The following is a 15,000-nucleotide window of genomic DNA, read 5'->3' on the forward strand; positions in this document are numbered from 1 at the left end:
ACATTATATTAGATAACCTGCAGTGAGTTAGTTTAGTAGAGTCTAGCCCTCAACTTTACATTATATTAGATAACCTGCAGTGAGTTAGTTTAGTAGAGTCTACCGTCAACTTTACATTATATTAGATAACCTGCAGTGAGTTAGTTTAGTAGAGTCTAGCCCTCAACTTTACATTATATTAGATAACCTGCAGTGAGTTAGTTTAGTAGAGTCTAGCCCACAACTTTACATTATATTAGATAACCTGCAGTGAGTTAGTTTAGTAGAGTCTAGCCCTCAACTTTACATTATATTAGATAACCTGCAGTGAGTTAGTTTAGTAGAGTCTAGCCCTCAACTTTACATTATATTAGATAACCTGCAGTGAGTTAATTTAGTAGTGTCTACCCCTCAACTTTACATTATATTAGATAACCTGCAGTGAGTTAATTTAGTAGTGTCTACCCCTCAACTTTACATTATATTAGATAACCTGCAGTGAGTTAGTTTAGTAGAGTCTAGGCCTCAACTTTACATTATATTAGTTAACCTGCAGTGAGTTAGTTTAGTAGAGTCTAGCCCTCAACTTTACATTATATTAGATAACCTGTCCTGCAGTGAGTTAGTTTAGTAGAGTCTAGCCCTCAACTTTACATTATATTAGATAACCTGTCCTGCAGTGAGTTAGTTTAGTAGAGTCTAGCCCTCAACTTTACATTATATTAGATAACCTGCAGTGAGTTAGTTTAGTAGAGTCTAGGCCTCAACTTTACATTATATTAGTTAACCTGCAGTGAGTTAGTTTAGTAGAGTCTAGCCCTCAACTTTACATTATATTAGATAACCTGCAGTGAGTTAGTTTAGTAGAGTCTACCCCTCAACTTTACATTATATTAGATAACCTGCAGTGAGTTAGTTTAGTAGAGTCTAGCCCTCAACTTTACATTATATTAGATAACCTGCAGTGAGTTAGTTTAGTAGAGTCTAGCCCTCAACTTTACATTATATTAGATAACCTGCAGTGAGTTAGTTTAGTAGAGTCTAGCCCTCAACTTTACATTATATTAGATAACCTGCAGTGAGTTAGTTTAGTAGAGTCTAGCCCTCAACTTTACATTATATTAGATAACCTGCAGTGAGTTAGTTTAGTAGAGTCTAGCCCTCAACTTTACATTATATTAGATAACCTGCAGTGAGTTAGTTTAGTAGAGTCTACCCTCAACTTTACATTATATTAGATAACCTGCAGTGAGTTAGTTTAGTAGAGTCTAGCCCTCAACTTTACATTATATTAGTTAACCTGCAGTGAGTTAGTTTAGTAGAGTCTAGCCCTCAACTTTACATTATATTAGATAACCTGTCCTGCAGTGAGTTAGTTTAGTAGAGTCTAGCCCTCAACTTTACATTATATTAGATAACCTGTCCTGCAGTGAGTTAGTTTAGTAGAGTCTAGCCCTCAACTTTACATTATATTAGATAACCTGCAGTGAGTTAGTTTAGTAGAGTCTAGCCCTCAACTTTACATTATATTAGATAACCTGCAGTGAGTTAGTTTAGTAGAGTCTACCCTCAACTTTACATTATATTAGATAACCTGCAGTGAGTTAGTTTAGTAGAGTCTAGCCCTCAACTTTACATTATATTAGATAACCTGCAGTGAGTTAGTTTAGTAGAGTCTAGCCCACAACTTTACATTATATTAGATAACCTGCAGTGAGTTAGTTTAGTAGAGTCTAGCCCTCAACTTTACATTATATTAGATAACCTGCAGTGAGTTAGTTTAGTAGAGTCTAGCCCTCAACTTTACATTATATTAGATAACCTGTCCTGCAGTGAGTTAGTTTAGTAGAGTCTAGCCCTCAACTTTACATTATATTAGATAACCTGTCCTGCAGTGAGTTAGTTTAGTAGAGTCTAGCCCTCAACTTTACATTATATTAGATAACCTGCAGTGAGTTAGTTTAGTAGAGTCTAGGCCTCAAATTTACATTATATTAGATAACCTGCAGTGAGTTAGTTTAGTAGAGTCTACCCCTCAACTTTACATTATATTAGATAACCTGCAGTGAGTTAGTTTAGTAGAGTCTAGCCCTCAACTTTACATTATATTAGATAACCTGCAGTGAGTTAGTTTAGTAGAGTCTAGCCCTCAACTTTACATTATATTAGATAACCTGCAGTGAGTTAGTTTAGTAGAGTCTACCCTCAACTTTACATTATATTAGATAACCTGCAGTGAGTTAGTTTAGTAGAGTCTAGCCCTCAACTTTACATTATATTAGATAACCTGCAGTGAGTTAGTTTAGTAGAGTCTAGCCCTCAACTTTACATTATATTAGATAACCTGCAGTGAGTTAGTTTAGTAGAGTCTAGCCCTCAACTTTACATTATATTAGATAACCTGCAGTGAGTTAGTTTAGTAGAGTCTAGCCCTCAACTTTACATTATATTAGATAACCTGTCCTGCAGAGAGTTAGTTTAGTAGAGTCTAGCCCTCAACTTTACATTATATTAGATAACCTGCAGTGAGTTAGTTTAGTAGAGTATAGCCCTCAACTCTATATTATATTAGATAACCTGTCCTGCAGTGAGTTAGTTTAGTAGAGTCTAGCCCTCAACTTTACATTATATTAGTTAACCTGCAGTGAGTTAGTTTAGTAGAGTCTAGCCCTCAACTTTACATTATATTAGTTAACCTGCAGTGAGTTAGTTTAGTAGAGTCTACCCTCAACTCTATATTATATTAGATAACCTGTCCTGCAGTGAGTTAGTTTAGTAGAGTCTAGGCCTCAACTTTACATTATATTAGATAACCTGCAGTGAGTTAGTTTAGTGGAGTCTAGCCCTCAACTTTACATTATATTAGATAACCTGTCCTGCAGTGAGTTAGTTTAGTAGAGTCTAGCCCTCAACTTTACATTATATTAGATAACCTGCAGTGAGTTAGTTTAGTAGAGTCTACCCCTCAACTTTACATTATATTAGTTAACCTGCAGTGAGTTAGTTTAGTAGAGTCTAGGCCTCAACTTTACATTATATTAGATAACCTGCAGTGAGTTAGTTTAGTGGAGTCTAGCCCTCAACTTTACATTATATTAGATAACCTCTCCTGCAGTGAGTTAGTTTAGTAGAGTCTACCCCTCAACTTTACATTATATTAGATAACCTGTCCTGCAGTGAGTTAGTTTAGTGGAGTCTAGCCCTCAACTTTACATTATATTAGATAACCTCTCCTGCAGTGAGTTAGTTTAGTGGAGTCTAGCCCTCAACTTTACATTATATTAGATAACCTGTCCTGCAGTGAGTTAGTTTAGTAGAGTCTAGCCCTCAACTTTACATTATATTAGTTAACCTGCAGTGAGTTAGTTTAGTAGAGTCTAGGCCTCAACTTTACATTATATTAGATAACCTGCAGTGAGTTAGTTTAGTGGAGTCTAGCCCTCAACTTTACATTATATTAGATAACCTGTCCTGCAGTGAGTTAGTTTAGTAGAGTCTAGCCCTCAACTTTACATTATATTAGATAACCTGCAGTGAGTTAGTTTAGTAGAGTCTAGGCCTCAACTTTACATTATATTAGTTAACCTGCAGTGAGTTAGTTTAGTAGAGTCTAGCCCTCAACTTTACATTATATTAGATAACCTGTCCTGCAGTGAGTTAGTTTAGTAGAGTCTAGCCCTCAACTTTACATTATATTAGATAACCTGTCCTGCAGTGAGTTAGTTTAGTAGAGTCTAGCCCTCAACTTTACATTATATTAGATAACCTGCAGTGAGTTAGTTTAGTAGAGTCTAGGCCTCAACTTTACATTATATTAGATAACCTGCAGTGAGTTAGTTTAGTAGAGTCTACCCCTCAACTTTACATTATATTAGATAACCTGCAGTGAGTTAGTTTAGTAGAGTCTAGCCCTCAACTTTACATTATATTAGATAACCTGCAGTGAGTTAGTTTAGTAGAGTCTAGCCCTCAACTTTACATTATATTAGATAACCTGCAGTGAGTTAGTTTAGTAGAGTCTACCCTCAACTTTACATTATATTAGATAACCTGCAGTGAGTTAGTTTAGTAGAGTCTAGCCCTCAACTTTACATTATATTAGATAACCTGCAGTGAGTTAATTTAGTAGAGTCTAGCCCTCAACTTTACATTATATTAGATAACCTGCAGTGAGTTAGTTTAGTAGAGTCTAGCCCTCAACTTTACATTATATTACATAACCTGCAGTGAGTTAGTTTAGTAGAGTCTAGCCCTCAACATTACATTATATTACATAACCTGCAGTGAGTTAGTTTAGTAGAGTCTAGCCCTCAACTTTACATTATATTAGATAACCTGCAGTGAGTTAGTTTAGTAGAGTCTAGCCCTCAACTTTACATTATATTAGATAACCTGCAGTGAGTTAATTTAGTAGAGTCTAGCCCTCAACTTTACATTATATTAGATAACCTGCAGTGAGTTAGTTTAGTAGAGTCTAGCCCTCAACTTTACATTATATTAGATAACCTGCAGTGAGTTAGTTTAGTAGAGTCTAGGCCTCAACTTTACATTATATTAGATAACCTGCAGTGAGTTAGTTTAGTAGAGTCTACCCCTCAACTTTACATTATATTAGATAACCTGCAGTGAGTTAGTTTAGTAGAGTCTACCCCTCAACTTTACATTATATTAGATAACCTGCAGTGAGTTAGTTTAGTAGAGTCTAGCCCTCAACTTTACATTATATTAGATAACCTGCAGTGAGTTAGTTTAGTAGAGTCTACCCCTCAACTTTACATTATATTAGATAACCTGCAGTGAGTTAGTTTAGTAGAGTCTAGCCCTCAACTTTACATTATATTAGATAACCTGCAGTGAGTTAGTTTAGTAGAGTCTAGCCCTCAACTTTACATTATATTACATAACCTGCAGTGAGTTAGTTTAGTAGAGTCTAGCCCTCAACTTTACATTATATTAGATAACCTGCAGTGAGTTAGTTTAGTAGAGTCTAGCCCTCAACTTTACATTATATTAGATAACCTGTCCTGCAGTGAGTTAGTTTAGTAGAGTCTAGCCCTCAACTTTACATTATATTAGATAACCTGTCCTGCAGTGAGTTAGTTTAGTAGAGTCTAGCCCTCAACTTTACATTATATTAGATAACCTGCAGTGAGTTAGTTTAGTAGAGTCTAGCCCTCAACTTTACATTATATTACATAACCTGCAGTGAGCTAGTTTAGTCGAGTATATATATAACTACAAGTACTTAGCAAAGAGTTTGGAATATGACTGATGATTCAGGTAATAATTGAACATATTACGTTTAGGATTGAAGCTTCAGTCAGGTGGGTGATTTGTAATATTATATATATACACAGTATAATCTGTTGTTACAGTTTTTTACAATCACTTTGAGAATCCCGATGTCAAATCTTCTAAACTTTAGACACAAAACTCACAACCGATGATCAAAATGCAAATTATTTTAAAACTCTGGACACTTTTTCCAACTGCTTGGAGACAGAACACGTAATGCTAAGATCATTTGTTCATTGAACTAAAATCACCTGTTCAAAATGACACAACTTATCAAAGTATTACCATTTCAAAATGCAATTCACACATTACATCTGAAATGACTGTCTATTCATTTCATTACAATGATCTAACTATCAACGGATACAACTGATCAAAATGATAAGTAACTGTTGCATGACTCTTAATGCATAGTTGTATGGAAACTGACGAACAATATTCCATGTTTAGATCATGAACGTTTCAGGATAACGAGATCCGTCGACGCCAATTACCGTGGAACACGACGAACCAATTGGACTACATTATCTATGGATGTAATATTTCATCATCATTCTTTATCAGACACTGTTTCTATGGTGCCATGTACCACTTTTCCAGACCATGTTTTCAGATTTGACATTACTGTACACTCACCGGCCACTTTATTAGGTACACCTATCTAGTACTGGGTAGGACCCCCTTTTGCCTCCACAACAGCCTGAATTATTCACGGTGTTGTACATTAAGAGAAGCCCTTCTGCACACCACTTCTTTAAACGGCTGTTTTTTGAGCATTTGTGGTCTTTCTGTTAGCTTGAATGAGTCTGGACATTCTCCTCTGACCTCTCTCGTTAACAAGGTGTTTTTGCCCACAGAACTGCCGCTCACTGAATGTCACTGAATGTGTTTTGTTTATCGCACCGTTCTCTGTAAACTCTAGAGACGGTAGTGCCTTAAGGTCCCAGGAGGGCAGCTGTTTCTGAGATGCTGGAACCACCATGTGTGTCATCAACAATCATACCACGGTCAAAGTTGCTTAGATTACTGATCTTGCCCGTTCTAATGTTTGGTCGAACTACAACTAACGCTCTCTACTCTATATAGTCTATATATTGAGTTGCAGGCAGCCACGTGATTCGCTGTTCGAAGGAGCAGGCTATTTGCATTAACACCCAGGTGTACCTAATAAAGTGGCCGGTGAGTGTATGTGTATGCAGGCCCTTGTTATTGCTTTTCCAATACTGCCAACTTGTTACTGATGATTGATTTCACATTGTCGTACGAGTATATAGTGAAATGAGTGGTATCCACCTACAACAACATAGCGATAACATGGAGCCGGCAGGTGATCCAGGTCACAACAGGTGATCCAGGTCACAACAGGTGATCCAGGTCACAATAGAGGTCAAGCAGTAGGAGGAGGAAGACGAGGTGGTCAAAGGAATGGCAGGGGACAAGCACCCCTTCTGAGAGGTGGTCGTGGGCCTCGTTTGAGAGGTGTGGAGGGAACGTGGTAGAGGACAAGGCCACAGACCAAGACAGTGGCAGCAACAGCAAAGAGCATCCAATGAAATCAGAGCAGTAGTTGTAGACCATGTCGTAACTCATGACAATGACTGAGGCAGCTACAATGATCCAACCAAACCTCAGAAGATCAACCGTTGGCCTCAATCATCAGAACTTTCCTCAAAGACAACCGGTAAGTCTTCAACGTGCATTAAACATTAGGCTACTCTCAATAGTCAAATGACCGTATACTGCATGCCAATGTGTACCACGGAGTAGGTGATGTGACTAAATGTGTTCTTACTGTAACTTTCCCTGCAGAATTGAGACTTGGCCAAATAGGGGAGGCAGCGGCAAAATTCTGACTGACCAACAAGAGCGGGCTGTGGTCAACTTGGTTCGGGACAGAAATGATATTCGCTTTACAGAAATCCGGCAGCACATCTTGGACAATGACGACATGTTCAACAATGTGGAAGCTAGAAGTTTGTCGACTATTACACGCATGCTGAAAAGGCACCAGGGGTCTCTAAAACAGCTATACCGTGTGCCTTTTGAAAGAGATGCAGACAGAGTGAAGCAACTGAGGACTGAGTATGTTCAGGTATGTTCAGTTTCAAGATGCCTGTTGTGAAACATTCCCCCAAAATTCTACATCGTTGTAATCAGTAATTCTCCTTCCAAAATGTATTTTTAGAGGGTGATGGAGCTGGATGTTGACGAAAACCATCACAGATTCCTCTTTTTGGATGAGGCAGGCTTCAACCTGGCCAAGACAACGAGGAGAGGTCGGAATTTCATTGGCCAGCGGGCAACCATCCAAGAACCCGGACAACGTGGGGCCAACATCACCACGTGTCCGGCTATATCGGAAGATGGTGTGGTGGGACGCAGACCTTGTATTGGATCATATAATACAGCTCTCCTTGTAACCTTCCTTGATGAGCTAAATCAGGTCTGTAGAGCTGATGGCATGACCTGTGTCATTGTGTGGGATAATGTCAGCTTCCACCATGCTCAAATGGTGCAATCATGGTTTCAGGCCCATCCACAATTTACCACCCTGTACTTACCCCCATACTCTCCTTTCCTTAACCCGATTGAGGATTTTTTATCCACATGGAGGTGGAAGGTATATGATAGGTGCCCTCACGAACAAGCCACCCTTAGTCCAGGCCATGGATGACGCATACAATGACATCACGGCAGACCAGTGTCAGGCCTGGATTCGCCCTACGAATCTTCCCAAGATGTTTGACTAATGAAAACATCCATTGTGATGTGGATGAGAACCTGTGGCCAAATCCACAAGACAAGTTTGATGGAAATATAGAAGTACAGTAATCAATCCTTTGTTTTGCTTTTTACAGTAAGCCAGGTGAGGAACACTGCAGTGGACGTTTTACAGTAGTATTTTTCTTTTTTGTAGCTAAGTATTTTTGTTTTGATTCAAAGAAACCTATGTTGTGATTTAATTGTATTTCATCAATAAATGTCATATTTTGTTCAATGATTCCACTGTGTCTGTAGTATTCTCTCTACTAGTCCATTTACAGTGATGTATTTACGTGTAGTACCATAATGAAACATGTATCACATATTTTGTACTACAATATTTAATGATCATACGAACAACTACACAGTGAAACTATCGGTATCTTGTGTGTGGGTGATCTAAATGAATGTCCCTATGGTATTTCATGATAAATGAGTTATTTGAACCAATGATTCTGCAAGTGCAAGGTTTCTTTAAAGATATGAATGCACAATGCAAAGATTTGAACATTGGACTTGTGTTACAAGTGATGACCGTTTTGAGTTTTGTGTCTAGAGTTTAGAAACATGACCACGAGGTTCTGAAATTGCTAGCAATGAGGTAATTTATCCTGTTGGATGGTGGGATATGAAGGGTAGTATATAATTTATCCTGTTGGATGGTGGGATATGAAGGGTAGTATATCATTTATCCTGTTGGATGGTGGGATATGAGGGGTAGTATATAATTTATCCTGTTGGATGGTGGGATATGAAGGGTAGTATATAATTTATCCTGTTGGATGGTGGGATATGAAGGGTAGTATATAATTTATCCTGTTGGATGGTGGGATATGAAGGGTAGTATATAATTTATCCTGTTGGATGGTGGGATATGAAGGGTAGTATATAATTTATCCTGTTGGATGGTGGGATATGAAGGGTAGTATATAATTTATCCTGTTGGATGGTGGAATATGAATGGTAGTATATAATTTATCCTGTTGGATGGTGGGATATGAGGGGTAGTATATCATTGATCCTGTTGGATGGTGGGATATGAATGGTAGTATATAATTTATCCTGTTGGATGGTGGTATATGAGGGGTAGTATATCATTGATCCTGTTGGATGGTGGGATATGAATGGTAGTATATAATTTATCCTGTTGGATGGTGGGATATGAAGGGTAGTATATAATTGATCCTGTTGGATGGTGGGATATGAGGGGTAGTATATAATTTATCCTGTTGGATGGTGGGATATGAAGGGTAGTATATAATTGATCCTGTTGGATGGTGGGATATGAAGGGTAGTATATAATTTATCCTGTTGGATGGTGGTATATGAAGGGTAGTATATAATTGATCCTGTTGGATGGTGGTATATGAAGGGTAGTATATAATTTATCCTGTTGGATGGTGGGATATGAAGGGTAGTATATAATTGATCCTGTTGGATGGTGGGATATGAAGGGTAGTATATAATTTATCCTGTTGGATGGTGGTATTGGGAAATGAAGGGGAATGGCAGGCTAGTCATGTTTTTAGACACAAATCACATGTTGTCAGGGTAGGATGGTCAGGGGTGTGTGTGCATGTGCGAGCGAGTGTGCACGTGGACATGTGCGTGTGCGTGTGTGCGTGTGTGTGTGTTTGGCTATAAGGGGTAGTTGAAGTGACAGGTCTAGTTTCACGGCTCAATAAGCAGTGAATCCTTCAGAGCCCTGAGTTTAAACACAATAATACATGAACAACCTGTTCACACACACACACACACACACACACACACACACACACACACACACACACACACACACACACACACACACACACACACACACACACACACACATACGCTATCTTGTTGATGAATTGGAAAAAGCATATGCAGTATCTCTCACTAAGCCAGATCTGAAGTGACAACGAGAGACAAACCAACAGACACACAGAGACACACAGACACACACACACAGACGCACAGAGACACACACACACACAGAGACACACACACACACACAGAGACACAAACAGAGACACACACACAGACACACACAGAGACACACACACACCGAGACACACAAAGACACACAGAGACACACAGACACACACACACCTCTGACTGTAGTGACCTCGAAGAAATAGAGAATGAAATTCATTTGATCCTCTATTGCCCTTCTACCAAGACATACGCTTGCTCTTACTCCAGAAAGACCACCAGAAATACCCTGGTATTATTTTTTTTATTTTTTTATTTTACCTTTATTTAACTAGGTAAGTCAGTTATGAACAAATTCTTATTTTCAATGACGGACTATGAACAGTGGTTTACCTGGCTATATAGCTGAGCCATGAGGAGACAGACCACCATGTAAACCCTGGTATTATGTAGCCATGAGGAGACAGACCACCAGATATACCCTGGTATTATGTAGTCATGAGGAGACAGACCACCAGATATACCCTGGTATTATGTAGCTGAGGAGACAGACCACCAGATATACCCTGGTATTATGTAGTCATGAGGAGACAGACCACCAGATATACCCTGGTATTATGTAGTCATGAGGAGACAGACCACCATATATACCCTGGTATTATGTAGCCATGAGGAGACAGACCACCAGATATACCCTGGTATTATGTAGCCATGAGGAGACAGACCACCACATATACCCTGGTATTATGCAGCTGAGGAGACAGACCACCAGATATACCCTGGTATTATGTAGCTGAGGAGACAGACCACCAGATATACCCTGGTATTATGTAGTCGTGAGGAGACAGACCACCAGATATACCCTGGTATAATGTAGTCATGAGGAGACAGACCACCAGATATACCCTGGTATTATGTAGCTGAGGAGACAGACCACCACATATACCCTGGTATTATGTAGTCATGAGGAGACAGACCACCAGATATACCCTGGTATTATGTAGCTGAGGAGACAGACCACCAGATATACCCTGGTATTATGTAGTCATGAGGAGACAGACCACCAGATATACCCTGGTATTATGTAGTCATGAGGAGACAGACAACCATATATACCCTGGTATTATGTAGCTGAGGAGACAGACCACCAGATATACCCTGATATTATGTAGCTGAGGAGACAGACCACCAGATATACCCTGGAATTATGTAGCTGAGGAGACAGACCACCAGATAAACCCTGGTATTATGTAACAATGAGGAGACAGACCACCAGATATACCCTGGTATTATGTAGTCATGAGGAGACAGACCACCAGATATACCCTGGTATTATGTAGCCATGAGGAGACAGACCACCAGATATACCCTGGTATTATGTAGCTGAGGAGACAGATATACCCTGGTATTATATAGTCATGAGGAGACAGACCACCAGATATACCCTGGTATTATGTAGCCATGAGGAGACAGACCACCATATATACCCTGGTATTATGTAGTCATGAGGAGACAGACCACCAGATATACCCTGGTATTATGTAGCTGAGTCATGAGGAGACAGACCACCATATATACCCTGGTATTATGTAGCTGAGGAGACAGACCACCAGATATACCCTGGTATTATGTAGCTGAGGAGACAGACAACCAGATATACCCTGGTATTATGTAGTCATGAGGAGACAGACCACCAGATATACCCTGGTATTATGTAGCCATGAGGAGACAGACCACCAGATATACCCTGGTATTATGTAGTCATGAGGAGACAGACCACCAGATATACCCTGGTATTATGTAGCCATGAGGAGACAGACCACCAGATATACCCTGGTATTATGTAGTCATGAGGAGACAGACCACCAGATATACCTTGGTATTATGTAGTCATGAGGAGACAGACCACCATATATACCCTGGTATTATGTAGCTGAGGAGACAGACCACCAGATAAACCCTGGTATTATGTAGCTGAGGAGACAGACCACCAGATATACCCTGGTATTATGTAGTCGTGAGGAGACAGACCACCAGATATACCCTGGTATTATGTAGCTGAGTTGACAGACCACCAGATATACCCTGGTATTATGTAGCTGAGGAGACAGACCACCAGATATACCCTGGTATTATGTAGTCATGAGGAGACAGACCACCAGATATACCCTGGTATTATGTATCTGAGGAGACAGACCACCAGATAAACCCTGGTATTATGTAGTCATGAGGAGACAGACCACCAGATATACCCTGGTATTATGTAGCCATGAGGAGACAGACCACCAGATATACCCTGGTATTATGTAGCTGAGGAGACAGACCACCAGATAAACCCTGGTATTATGTAGTCATGAGGAGACAGACCACCAGATATACCCTGGTATTATGTAGCCATGAGGAGACAGACCACCATGTATACCCTGGTATTATGTAGCCATGAGGAAACAGACCACCAGATATACCCTGGTATTATGTAGTCATGAGGAGACAGACCACCAGATATACCCTGGTATTATGTAGTCGTGAGGAGACAGACCACCAGATATACCCTGGTATTATGTAGTCATGAGGAGACAGACCACCAGATATACCCTGGTATTATGTAGCCATGAGGAGACAGACCACCAGATATACCCTGGTATTATGTAGCCATGAGGAGACAGTCCACCAGATATACCCTGGTATTATGTAGTCATGAGGAGACAGACCACCAGATATACCCTGGTATTATGTAGCTGAGACAGACCACCATGTATACCCTGGTATTATGTAGCTGAGGAGACAGACCACCAGATATACCCTGGTATTATGTAGTCATGAGGAGACAGACCACCAGATATACCCTGGTATTATGTAGTCATGAGGAGACAGACCACCAGATATACCCTGGTATTATGTAGCTGAGTCATGAGGAGACAGACCACCATATATACCCTGGTATTATGTAGCTGAGGAGACAGACCACCAGATATACCCTGGTATTATGTAGTCATGAGGAGACAGACCACCAGATATACCCTGGTATTATGTAGTCATGAGGAGACAGACCACCAGATATACCCTGGTATTATGTAGCTGAGGAGACAGACCACCACATATACCCTGGTATTATGTAGCTGAGGAGACAGACCACCAGATATACCCTGGTATTATGTAGTCATGAGGAGACAGACCACCAGATATACCCTGGTATTATGTAGTCATGAGGAGACAGACCACCAGATATACCCTGGTATTATGTAGTCATGAGGAGACAGACCACCAGATATACCTTGGTATTATGTAGCCATGAGAAGACAGACCACCAGATATACCCTGGTATTATGTAGTCATGAGGAGACAGACCACCAGATATACCCTGGTATTATGTAGCCATGAGGAGACAGTCCACCAGATATACCCTGGTATTATGTAGTCATGAGGAGACAGACCACCAGATATACCCTGGTATTATGTAGTCGTGAGGAGACAGACCACCAGATATACCCTGGTATTATGTAGCTGAGGAGACAGACCACCAGATATACCCTGGTATTATGTAGTCGTGAGAAGACAGACCACCAGATATACCCTGGTATTATGTAGCCATGAGGAGATAGACCACCAGATATACCGTGGTTTTATGTAGCTGAGGACTCTCTGTCGCTCTCTCTCTCTGTCTCTCTCTCTGTCTCTCTCTCTCTCTCTCTCTCTGTCTCTCTCTGTCTCTCTCTCTGTCTCTCTCTCTCTGTCTCTTTCTCTGTCTCTTTCTCTGTCTCTTTCTCTGTCTCTTTCTCTGTCTCTTTCTCTGTCTCTCTCTATGCCTTTCTCTCTCTGTCTCTCTCTCTCTCTCTCTCTCTCTCTCTCTCTCTCTCTCTCTCTCTCTCTCTCTCTGTCTCTCTCTGTCTCTCTAGCTGTCTCTCTCTGTCTCTCTAGCTGTCTCTCTCTCTCTGTCTCTTTCTCTGTCTTTCTCTCTCTGTCTCTCTCTATGCCTTTCTCTCTCTGTCTCTCTGTCTCTGTCTCTCTCTCTGTTTCTTTCTCTCTGTCTCTCTCTATGTCTCTCTCTCTGTCTTTCTCTCTCTGTCTTTCTCTCTGTCTCTCTCTCTGTCTTTCTCTCTGTCTCTCTCTATGTCTCTCTCTATGTCTCTCTCTCTCTGTCTCTCTCTCTGTCTCTCTCTCTGTCTCTCTCTCTGTCTCTCTCTCTGTTTTTCTCTCTCTGTCTCTCTCTCTGTCTTTCTCTCTGTCTCTCTCTCTGTCTTTCTCTCGCTGTCTCTCTCTATGTCTTTCTCTCTCTGTCTTTCTCTCTCTGTCTTTCTCTCTCTGTCTTTCTCTCTCTGTCTTTCTCTCTATGTCTCTCTCTATGTCTCTCTCTATGTCTCTCTCTATGTCTCTGTTTCTGTCTTTCTCTCTCTGTCTTTCTCTCTCTGTCTCTCTCTCTGTCTTTCTCTCTGTCTTTCTCTCTCTGTCTCTCTCTCTTTCTTTCTCTCTGTCTCTCTCTCTGTCTTTCTCTCTCTGTCGCTCTCTCTGTGTCTCTCTATGTCTCTCTATGTCTCTCTCTAATGTCTCTCTCTCTATGTCTCTCTATGTCTCTCTCTAATGTCTCTCTCTCTATGTCTCTCTATGTCTCTCTCTATGTCTCTCTCTATGTCTCTCTCTAATGTCTCTCTAATGTCTCTCTCTGTGTCTCTCTCTAATGTCTCTCTCTAATGTCTCTCACTCTCTCAGCCCAACTCTGATCATATCTGCTGTCAAAGCACAAAACCATGGCCACCCAACTAACAATTCTAGGGAGAGCGAATGTAAAGTTACCCGTGATGTTCCCGTGATGTTTTGAGCGTCCAGTTTTTCCGTTAGTTGTGGAAACATTCTACGTTAGCGAAAAACCTTCTGAGAACATGTTGATGTGTGAGTTAGAAAAACATTCCCTTTAATGTCAAACAGAACATATCTGTTCTGTTCTCAGAATACAAGATATTCACCTTCTAAGTTTTGTGACAGAACATTCCCGTTTCCAAATTTCTGTTGGTTAGGAGAATATTCCATCAACGTTCAATCAGACATAAA

The 15,000-nt window shown here is 40.3% G+C and overlaps 1 protein-coding gene across 1 annotated transcript in view; it reads right to left on the reverse strand.

The window, feature by feature from the left end:
* The window catches only part of LOC120027115 (CUB and sushi domain-containing protein 2-like), a 176,662-nt gene that overhangs the window by 120,602 nt on the left and 41,060 nt on the right, over nt 1-15,000 (reverse strand). The gene's annotated exons all lie outside the window — the stretch shown is intronic.

Source organism: Salvelinus namaycush, chromosome 32, assembly GCF_016432855.1.
Source record: "Salvelinus namaycush isolate Seneca chromosome 32, SaNama_1.0, whole genome shotgun sequence".
Classification (NCBI taxonomy): Eukaryota; Metazoa; Chordata; class Actinopteri; order Salmoniformes; family Salmonidae; genus Salvelinus; species Salvelinus namaycush.